Raw genomic sequence first — 11,435 nt, 5'->3', positions numbered from 1 at the left:
CACTCACTGTCTTGGCACCTGTTCATATATCTGTCTTTTCATCACTCCACCTTGTGTTGTCCTCCATATCTTGCACCATGTATCATCTTGGATTCAACCAGCCACACCCCTTTCTAGAAAGTTCTCCCCACATGTGCAGCTTGTTTTCCAATCACTTCCTGTTCTATTTAAGTCCATTGTATTCACCTCCTCACTGCTAGTTCGTTGCACTTCACCGTCTTCGTCCAGCTCTGTTTTTGCCTTTGCCTGATTGCCAACCTGTGTTTGACCCTGCTTCATTTTTTGGACTTAGCCTTTGTCTTGCCCTCTGATCACAGTGACGCTGTGTTTTTATGAAAGTTGCTTGTTGAATGACCACACCCCAGCCTGTCGATTGTCGGTACCGTTGCCACGCCAACTGCCTATCTGTGTACTGTACCTTAATCAGTGATTTTTTTTTTTTTTGGATAAAGACTTTTTCTTATATACCTGTGTCTGTGAGTCCTGCATTTGTGCCCAGCCACCAACTGTCTGCAGTCGTGACAACATGATACAGAAACTTGTGTGTTGGTTTTTACATATAAGTCCAGTCAGTGATGAGCGGGAGATCATTTTCCCATAATGCCTTTTGGCATCTGTGTGTGTGTTAATGTTCAAACCTTCAGAATTAGCACATTATTTTAAAATGAAAATATGTGTTATATTTTCACTTTGTAAAAATGACAGAGTTGACATTAATGTAGATAAACTATCGGGATTATTTTTGGTTTATAAATCAAAACCATAGGTCAAACCTGCTTTGCATCTCATGACTTCTGTCTCACGTCTGGAGCACTGTATGGCTTGTCAGTAGCTGAGAGTGTACCGGAGACAATACTGAAAGTTAGCAGTTAGCTGTAGCTTCTGCAAATTTTTTTAGTGGTTTATCGGTTTAGCATTAAAAAAAACTTTTCAGTTAGCGAATTAGTGGTTATTGATACAAACTTTTTGGTTAGCTGTGCCTGCCACTGTGTATTTTTTTTCACTTAAATCTTTATTGTTTTTCACATATAAACACAGATGCAATGTTTTAACACTTACAATAAAACATTTTGCTCACAAAAAGCATCAAAGAGGAAAAAAAAAAAAGAACTCAGAAATGTAAAACTGAAAAAATAAAAAAAATGTGTCAGCAACCTATTATGTTTGATTCAGTTTTCAATTGTAGATAATTTGTATGTCATCCATTTGTCCCATTTTTTTTTTTTTTTTTTTTTTTTTTTTGTCAAATTCTGTTTTTCTCAATCTTAAAATGAAAGTCATTCTTTCCATTGTAAATATTTCCTGAACAATACTCATCCAATGGTTTTGGTCTGGTGGTTCAGGGTTGAGCCATTTTCTTGTAATAGCTTTCCTTGCAGCAGTCAGTAATATTTTTACTAAATACTGGTCTTCTTTCCTAACATCCAGAAGCGATCCCAAGTATAAAGAAACAAAACATGTTGGTACAGAGTATTTCAAAATTTCACACAAAATGCCACTGTGTATTTTTAACCCTTATGCTGCGTTTACACATAATGACGACAAGTCACGAATGCCACAAAGTACACATTCTCGGCCGCTGATCACGAATGTGAGGCATCAAGTGTCCTAGGGAACTGCTGCAATCCGTTACCACACATTACGATTAATGGCATGTGTTGCTGGAGAATTATCAGGAATTATGCAAATTGTCTCCACACACACACACACTCCCATATTCATTCAACCTTCAGTTGCTGAAAAACGTTTTCTCCTCAAAATCCATATTAATCCACAGCAGAACTTGAAAGGAGGAGGAGACTGAGAGCCAGATGTGTGGCTTCATGCGGCTCTCGTCTCATGCGTTTTCCCCAACATCAGGCACATGCAGCAGGTGGAACATCTGCAGGAGCACGCTGAGTAGCACTGAAATGAGACTTTTAGCCAACTTGGCGTCGCTGTCCTCTTTCAGCATATTGCAGCAATGAAACTGAATGCGGTGCAGCAGGGTTTAATTGTGTGCATGCTTCTTCCTCCACCGGACTGGAGGAGGTGCAGAGATGTCTGGCTGCACGTGAGTCTCCTCTCGCTCCTCTGGTTCCATTTGATATTAGAAGAGACAGAGGGTTTTGATGGTGATGCAAAGGAAGAGGTTTCAGAATGTAAGGGTCACATTTCTAAACATTCGGGTCTGACACTGTTTGTAGAGGAGGATGAGCATCAGATGCATGAAAGAGCCTCAGGACCAGCCCTTCAGCAGCCAGGACTAGTCTGTAATGTGTGTGTGGACTCAAGACAGACAGAAAAACACAATATGCATGCACCCAGTGCAAGAAGTACATATGCAATACACACACAGTGAAACTCTGCCCCTCATGTGTGGTATAGTCTGGTATGAAAATGGCTGAGTTCAATGGAGCTAATGTGTTGTTCAGACAGGTGTTATGTGTAAATTGACCTCAGTAGGTTAAATTTCTACTGAAATTCAAATAATAATACACTATAGTTTTGGAAAAAACTTGCTTCATTTGTATATTTGTTAATTATTTTCCACTTATGTCTGTTGAATGATGCATTTCCTTATTTTCTCACATTTTAATGAAAAAATAAATAGAAATGAGTGGCATTTCTATTCATAAATGTGATTTAGCAAAGGTAAAAGGAACAAACTTAACATATTAACATATTGCAATTGGGATGAAGTAAACATCTGGTGGTCCAGAATCAGGGGCGTAGGCAGAAATCATAAAAAGGATGGGCCCAACCTTTGGGGTTGTAGGTAAGGTGTAGGTATTATAATACACCATTTGAAAAAGTATGCCTCGTTTGGACATCGCAAGCAACGTTTTCTCTTAGCCTACAGCACTGGCAAAGTGAGCACACAGACGTGACACGTCAGACACAAGTACTCTTCATGGATAATTCAAGCTGCAGTGCAGTGCCACACACACACACGCACACACATTCAGTGCAAGTCTGGTAGCCTACTTGGCTGGGCCTAAACCCAAAACGTCAATAGGTATTTAAATAAGGCATTGTTTCAAAAATGAATTCCAAGTTTAATGATGAACACATCTCAGCCAACTGCACAGACGCTGTGTGCACAGTTACACAGACGCAAAGTGTCAGACACAAGCACCCCATGGACAATGCAAGCAGCAACGCAACGCTTAGTCATGTAAAGTCATTTAAAATAAAAATTCACAATATATCCGCAACATGAAAACAGGTTGGCTCGGCGGCCAAATTATAAAATTGATAAACAATGGAAACCATGGCTCGGCAGCCAAATTAAAAACCATCAGAACATGATTCGTGGCAGTTGCAATATAATATTAACAATTAGGCCTATTTAGAAGAATGAATCCTTTTAATGCTACAGCAGGAGACTACGGGTTTTTTGTTGAACTCTCATCACGTCATCATAGTCCAACGATTCGGTCAGTTCTCTTTCAAGGAAAAGCACGGAGAGTGCATTCAGTCTGTGAGTCAACATGGATGTTCTGGTGGACGTTTTTATCCGATTAACAGTAGAAAACAGCAAAATCTGTGAAGTAGTCAGCGCTATTTTTTGCAATTATTATAGTTGTTTTAAGGCTGTAAAACCCCTCACTACACACTTTATACACTTTTCTCAAACAGGTATTAACATTTTCTCACTTTTCTCTCTTGGGGAAAAAAACTCTCTTTTTTCATCTGTGCGAGAAGATTATAAACAAACACATGCAAAACACAATGCGCGTACTCTCCCTTCACTCACTGCCTCCGGAGGTACGGATGCGGGACCCGCAAAGAATCCAAGTCCTCTCTCGGTGGCCACGGAGCTCTGCAGCTGCGGTGAAAATGAATTAATAAAATTCACTTATCTGCTTTAAGCTGCAAGTTTGTGAGTTATACCACGGAGTCAGGCACTTCTGATTTAAAGCTCTCTTTTTCAGAGGAGCTACAGCATCCAAAGTCATCTTCAGTGAGGATGTAAAACTACTGATGAGATACTCTATCTCACAGAGTTTAGGTAGCTACTCTGCACTGTGTTGGTATATGGCATTAGAGAACATAAAGAAGGAATCATATCCTTAAACCTAGTTACAGTGCTTTCTGAAAGACTTCTAGTGTAATTAAACTTATTCCCCACTGCTGGGTAGTCCATCAGAGTAAATGTAAATGTTATTAAGAAATGATCAGACAGAAGGGAGTTTTCAGGGAATACTGTTAAGTCTTCAATTTCCATACCATAAGTCAGAACAAGATCTAAGATATGATTAAAGTGGTGGGTGGACTCATTTACATTTTGAGCAAAGCCAATTGAGTCTAATAATAGATTAAATGCAGTGTTGAGGCTGTCATTCTCAGCATCTGTGTGGATGTTAAAATCGCCCACTATAATTATCTTATCTGAGCTAAGCACTAAGTCAGACAAAAGGTCTGAAAATTCACAGAGAAACTCACAGTAACGACCAGGTGGATGATAGATAATAACAAATAAAACTGGTTTTTGGGACTTCCAATTTGGATGGACAAGACTAAGAGTCAAGCTTTCAAATGAATTAAAGCTCTGTCTGGGTTTTGGATTAATTAATAAGCTGGAATGGAAGATTGCTGCTAATCCTCCGTCTCGGCCCGTGCTACGAGCATTCTGGCAGTTAGTGTGACTCGGGGGTGTTGACTCATTTAAACTAACATATTCATCCTGCTGTAACCAGGTTTCTGTAAGGCAGAATAAATCAATATGTTGATCAATTATTATATCATTTACTAACAGGGACTTAGAAGAGAGAGACCTAATGTTTAATAGACCACATTTAACTGTTTTAGTCTGTGGTGCAGTTGAAGGTGCTATATTATTTTTTTCTATTTGAATTTTTATGCTTAAGATAGATAGATAGATATATACTTTTAATGTCCCCATGGGGAAATTTGTCTTGGACTTCTCAAAAATCATGACCCATACAAAGATACAGAACAAGACATAAACAGTTCATAACAATAAATAAATAAATACATAAATAGAGAATAAAAATAAATAAAAAAACATACAAGTACTAAAACCTCCTAATATGCCTGATTGTTAGCAGTGTTTATTATGATATTTGTTAAGGGCTATGATTGATATAGGAACAAAAGAGTTCCTATATCTATTCAGTCTGCAATGGGGGACTCTGAAACGCCGGCCCGATGGTAGCAACTCGTATTGCATGTGCAGAACATGGGAGGAGTCAGAAAGAATTCTGTCCGCTTGCTTCATCACGCACTGATCAAAAATTGACTGAGGATTGTTATACTGTTTCAAACCAATGATTTTCATTGCTGTGAGAACAAGGTAGTTTAATTTTGATCTTAGGGACACAGGAAGGTTCCCAAACCAAGTGGTTATGCCATATCTTAGAATGCTTTCAAGAACTGCCTGATAAAACAGTAACATAATTTTTTGGTTGACTCCATGAAAACGCAAACGCCGTAGAAAATAGAGTCGATTCAAGCGGGAACATAACCAGTCAACATGAGTGTTCCATGTAAGGGAACTGTCTATACAGACACCAAGATATTTGTACGATTGCACCTGTGTGATTGGTTGCTGGTGTATAATTACAGGGTTGTGATTGCCAACTAACTTTGGATCAAAAATGACTTCCTCTGTCTTTTTAACATTTAAAGTAAGGTAACTGGAATCACACCACTCAACAAACTGCCTCACCTCTGAATGATAGATATTCAAATCATCATTCTGTTGAAGTAAGCACAGAAGTGCTGAGTCGTCTGAATATTTAAAAATATAGTTCCCAGGGTGCTTGGCTGAACACTCATTAGTATATAAAGTAAAAAGGACAGGTGAGCTCACACATCCCTGTGGTGCTCCAGTACTGATGTCTTTGATTTGGGACAGGCTAGAATTTACCTTAACCTGCTGTGTTCTGTTTGTCAAAAAAGAGTGAAACCACCATATAAGTGACGGGTTGACATCCAACGCTTTAAGTTTCTGAATTAGTAAGTATGGCTGAAGCGTATTAAAGGCGGAGCTGAAGTCAATAAAAAGTAATTGGGCATATGATGACTTGTCATCAAGATGTTTTAAAACAAGATGCATGATGGTGGAAATCGCATCATCTGTGCATCGCCCTCGTCTGTAAGCAAATTGAAATGGATCTAATTTGCCATCTACATCTATTTTCAGCCTGCTCACAATGTATTTCTCGAAACATTTCATCACAACTGATGTCAATGCTATAGGCCTAAAATCAATGTCTTCGCTGGGGTTTGCCTTCTTGGGCACCGGGATGATCATAGAACGTTTCCACAGGGCAGGGACTGTATGGGTGTCTATAGACTGTTGAAAAACAGGACACCAAGCTGCAGTAAGCTCCTGTGCAAATGTTTTTAACAAAAATGATGAAATCCCATCTGGCCCTGCAGCCTTTTTCAACGGAGCACGCTGAAAGAGACGTTCGACCTGTTGTGGATCAATCCACAGTCTATATGACGCATTATCAGAGGGGGGTAGGGAGTCCAGCTCCTTGTTACACTTTTCAGAGAAATCATGTGTCTCAAATCTCAAATAAAAATCATTTAACTCATTGGCCATTTTGGAGTCATCAAGTGATATAAAATGCTTTTTATAAGGGTTCATGTTTGTGATAGCCTTCATAGAATCCCGGACTCTCTTGGTGTCTGAAATATTAAGTTCTAAAAGCTCTTTCTGTTTTCTCCTTGCTACACGCAATTGCTGATTAAGTTCTTTTTGTGCTGATATCAGTGCAGCCTTATGAGTTTTAAAAGCAATTTTCTTTCTGTTAATACAGTCTTTGATTTGCTTAGTAATGAAGGGTTTGTTATTTGGATATATAACAACATCCTTTTTTATGACAACACTTTCAATACAGAAATGAATATAGTCTGTAATTGCTTCTGTAACAGAGTCAAGGTCCTGGCTGTGAAATATGTTCCAGTCTATACTGAGAAAACAACCTTTTAGAGTCTCAATGCTGTCATTAGACCATAATGTTACCCGTTTTGTTTTTGGCTTAGAGCTCTTTAATACAGTCCTGTATGAAGATAATAAGTGAACAGTGCTATGGTCCGAGTTGGCTATAGGGGGCCTCAAGGTGGCAGTATAGGCATTTTTAACATTTCCGTAGCATTTGTCTAATATGCTGTTATTTCGTGTAGCACATCTCACATATTGTTCATAATCCAGTAGCAATAGTTCCAATTTACAGTGATTAAAGTCACCCAGAATAAAAACCGGCGCACCCGGTGTGCGTTGCAGTTGATCGTGTATACAGTCAGCTGTAAGACGCGCAGCCCTTGCTGCGTTCGCGCTGGGGGGGACATATGCTGCACACAGGATAATATTCCCAAACTCCCTAGGTAAATACCAGGGCCTCAAAGATAAGCAAAGGAGTTCAGCGTCAGGAGTACATACCATTGCTCTCGCCGTAACCTGTCGACACCATTTGTCATTCACGTAGACCACAATGCCTCCGCCTCTGCTCTTTCCTGAGGCTGGTGTTCTGTCCGCCCGAAAAAGTGAAAATCCATCCACTTCAACCAGGGAATCCGCGATGTCCGAATGCAACCAGGTCTCAGTAAACACCATAACGCCTACTTCATGGTACTCATAGTAGGCTTTGGCGTTAATCCGAAGTTCTGTGATTTTGTGCTGCAGTGACCTTATGTTAGACAGGATCATTGACGGCAAGGGTGGTTTGTATCGACGCCGGTGAACCCGCTGTCTGACGCCTCCTCTGCGGCCTCTCCTCCATTGGCGTCCGCCTGTGAAATGGGCTCTAATTTCATTAGGCAGGTCCGGAGCAGCGGAGATATTTGAGAACCGCAGGGACAAAAGGATATCTCTCGTGTATGTTAGCGGTGATACTGCAGTTGTGCCACATACTAACTGTTGACAAGAAGTTACCAGATATATCAGAAGCAAAGTGAGGAGGAAGAATACGGAACTGGGTGCCATGTCATGCCCTGTAGGTCGACACTGGCAATGCCAATCCCTGCGCAGAAAAACGCTGGCAGTTCCTGGAAAACCACTGCTTGGCGCACCAACAAGCCACTCAGTCCCAAAAACAACACAATATATGACAAAAAGGAACAAAAGACAATAAACGATAGACAAACAATTTTGTTTCGGTCACAACAGCGAGAGCCCGAGTCGCCAGCAGAGCAGCGCCAAACAGTGAGAGCCCGAGTCACCAGCAGAGCAGCGCCATTAAATAGATTTTTACTGGTTATTGGTGGTCTGGGAGCAGGCACCATCTCTACAGGGATGGGGTAATGAGGGGATGGCAGGGGGAGAGAAGCTGCAGAGAGGTGTGTAAGACTACAACTCTGCTTCCTGGTCCCAACCCTGGATAGTCACGGTTTGGAGGATTTAAGAAAATTGGCCAGATTTCTAGAAATAAGAGCTGCTCCATCCAAAGTGGGATGGATGCCGTCTCTCCTAACAAGACCAGGTTTTCCCCAGAAGCTTTGCCAATTATCTATGAAGCCCACCTCATTTTTTGGACACCACTCAGACAGCCAGCAATTCAAGGAGAACATGCGGCTAAACATGTCACTCCCGGTCCGATTGGGGATGGGCCCAGAGAAAACTAGAGAGTCCAACATTGTTTTTGCAAAGTTACACACCGATTCAATGTTAATTTTAGTGACCCCCGATTGGTGTAACCGGGTGTCATTACTGCCGACGTGAATTACAATCTTACAAAATTTAAACTTAGCCTTAGCCAGCAGTTTCAAATTTCCTTCAATGTCGCCCGCTCTGGTCCCCGGAAGACAATTGACTGGTTGCTGGTGTCGCTAACTTCACATTTCTCAAAACAGAGTCGCCAATAACCAGAGTTTGATCCTCGGTGGGTGTGTCGCTGAGTGGGGAAAAACGGTTAGAAATGTGAACGGGTTGGCGGTGTGCATGGGGCTTCTGTTTAGGGCTACGCTTCCTCCTCACAGTCACCCAGTTGGCCTGCTTTCCCGGCTGCTCGGGATCTGCTGGAAGGGAACTAACGGCAGCTAAGCTACCTTGGTCCGCACCGACTACAGGGGCCTGGCTAGCTGTAGAATTTTCCACGGTGCGGAGCCGAGTCTCCAATTCGCCCAGCCTGGCCTCCAAAGCTACGAATAAGCTACACTTATTACAAGTACCATTACTGCTAAAGGAGGCCGAGGAATAACTAAACATTTCACACCCAGAGCAGAAAAGAGCGGGAGAGACAGGAGAAGCCGCCATCTACAGTCCATAATATAATCAGAAGATTCAGAGAATCTTGAGAACTTTCTACACGTAAGCGGCAAGGCCGAAAGCCAACATTGAATGCATGTGACCTTTGATTCCTCGGGCGGCACTGCATTAAAACCCAACATCATTGTGTAAAGGATCTTACCGCGTGGGCTCCGGAACACTTCAGAAAACCCATCCATCCATTTTCTTCCGCTTATCCGGAGTCGGTTCGCGGGGGCAGCAGCTCAAGCAAAGCCGCTCAGACCTCCCGATCCACACACACCTCCCCCAGCTCCTCCGGGGGAACCCCAAGGCGTTCCCAAGCCAACCGAGAGATGTAGTCCCTCCAGCGTGTCCTGGATCTTCCCTGGGACCTCCTCCCAATGGGACGTGCCCGGAACACCTCTCCAGCAAGGGCATCCAGGGGGCATCCAGAAAAGATGCCCGAGCCACCTCAACTGACTCCTTTCAATGTGGAGGAGCAGCGGCTCGACTCCGAGCTCCTCCCGAGTGAACGAGCTCCTCACCCTATCTCTAAGGGAGCGCCCAGCCACCCTGCGGAGGAAACTCATCTCGGCCGCTTGTACTCGCGATCTTGTTCTTTCGGTCATGAGCCAAATCTCATGACCATAGGTGAGGGTCGGAACATAGATCGATCGGTAAATCGAGAGCTTTGTCCACCTGCTCAGCTCTCTCTTCACTACGATGGACCGCATCACTGCAGACGCTGCACCGATCTGTTTATCGATCTCATGCTCCATCTGTCCCTCACTCATGAACAAGAGATACTTAAACTCCTCCACCTGAGGCAAGGACACCCCACCGACCTGAAGAGGACAAAGCCCCTTTTTCCAGTTGAGAACCATGGCCTCCAATTCGGAGGTGCTGATCTTCATCCCGCACGCTTCACACTCGGCTGCAAACCGCCCCAGTGTACGCTGAAGGTCCTGGTTTGACGAAGCCAACAGGACCACATCATCCGCAAACAGCAGAGATGAGATTCTGTGGTTCCCAAACCAGACCCCCTCTACACCCTGGCTGCACCTAGAAATTCTGTCCATAAAGGTAGTGAACAGAACCGGTGACAAAGGGCAGCCCTGGCGGAGGCCAGCGTGCACTGGAAACAGGTTTGACTTACTACCGGCAATGTGAACCAAGCTCCTGCTGTGGTCCTACAGGGACCGGATAGCCCTTAGCAAAGGACCCTGGACCCTGTACTCCTGGAGCACCCCCCACAGGGCGCCTCGAGGGACATGGTCAAACGACTTCTCCAGATCCACAAAACACATGTGGACTGGTTGGGTGAACTCCCATGAACCCTCGAGCACCCAATGGAGGGTGTAGAGCTGGTCCAGTGTGCCGTGACCAGGACAAAAACCACACTGCTCCTCCTGAATCCGAGGTTTGGCCATCAGTCGAAATCTCCTCTCCAGCACCCTGGAATAGACCTTACCGGGGAGGCTGAGTAGTGTGATCCCCCTGTTGTTGGAACACACCGTCCGGTCCCCCTTCTTAAACAGAGGGACCACCACCCCAGTCTACCAATCCAGGTGTACTGTCCCTGACTGCCACGCGATATTGCAGAGACATGTCAACCAGGACAGTCCCACAACATCCAGAGACTTAAGGTACTCAGGACGGATTTCGTACAACCCAGGAGCCTTGCCACCAAGAAGCTTTCTGACCACCTCGGTGACTTCGGCCTGGGTGATGGATGAGTCCGCCTCTGAGTCTCCAGTCTCTGCCTCATCTTCGGAAGATGTGACAATGGGATTGAGGAGATCCTCGAAGCATTCCTTGCACCGCCCAACAACATCCCCAGTCAGGGTCAACAGCTCCCCACCCACACTATAGACAGTGTGGGTGGAGAGCTGCTTCCGCCTCCTGAGGTGTCAGACGGTTTGCCAGAATTTCTTCGAGGCCGACCAATAATCCTCCTCCATGGCCTCTCCGAACTCCTCCCAGATCCGAGTTTTTGCCTCTGGGACCGCACAGGCTGCAGCACGCTTGGCCTGCCAGTACCTGTCAGCTGCCTCCGGGGTCCCACCTACCAACAAAGACAAGTAGGACTCCTACTTCAGCTTGACGGCATCCCTTACTTCCGGCGTCCCCCACCAGGTTCAGGGATTGCCGCAGCGACAGGCACCAGAGACCGGCATCCACAATAGAGGTGGAGAACATGGTCCACTTGGACTCCATATCTCCAACCTCCCCCGAGATCTGGGAGAAGCTG

General features: G+C 44.1%; 1 long non-coding RNA gene across 1 annotated transcript; it reads right to left on the bottom strand.

The window, feature by feature from the left end:
* Positions 1-386: 386 nt before the first annotated feature.
* On the bottom strand, positions 387-10,893 carry LOC117519611. Its single transcript, XR_004563371.1, has 3 exons — positions 10,759-10,893; positions 9,480-9,485; positions 387-397 (listed from the first exon to the last, which is right to left on the bottom strand). It is a non-coding gene; the product is annotated as an uncharacterized LOC117519611 (long non-coding RNA).
* Between the last annotated feature and the right edge of the window lie 542 nt (positions 10,894-11,435).

The sequence above is a fragment of the Thalassophryne amazonica genome, chromosome 11 (genome assembly GCF_902500255.1).
Source record: "Thalassophryne amazonica chromosome 11, fThaAma1.1, whole genome shotgun sequence".
In the NCBI taxonomy this organism is placed as follows: Eukaryota; Metazoa; Chordata; class Actinopteri; order Batrachoidiformes; family Batrachoididae; genus Thalassophryne; species Thalassophryne amazonica.
This window is presented reverse-complemented; position numbering and strand designations above follow the sequence as displayed.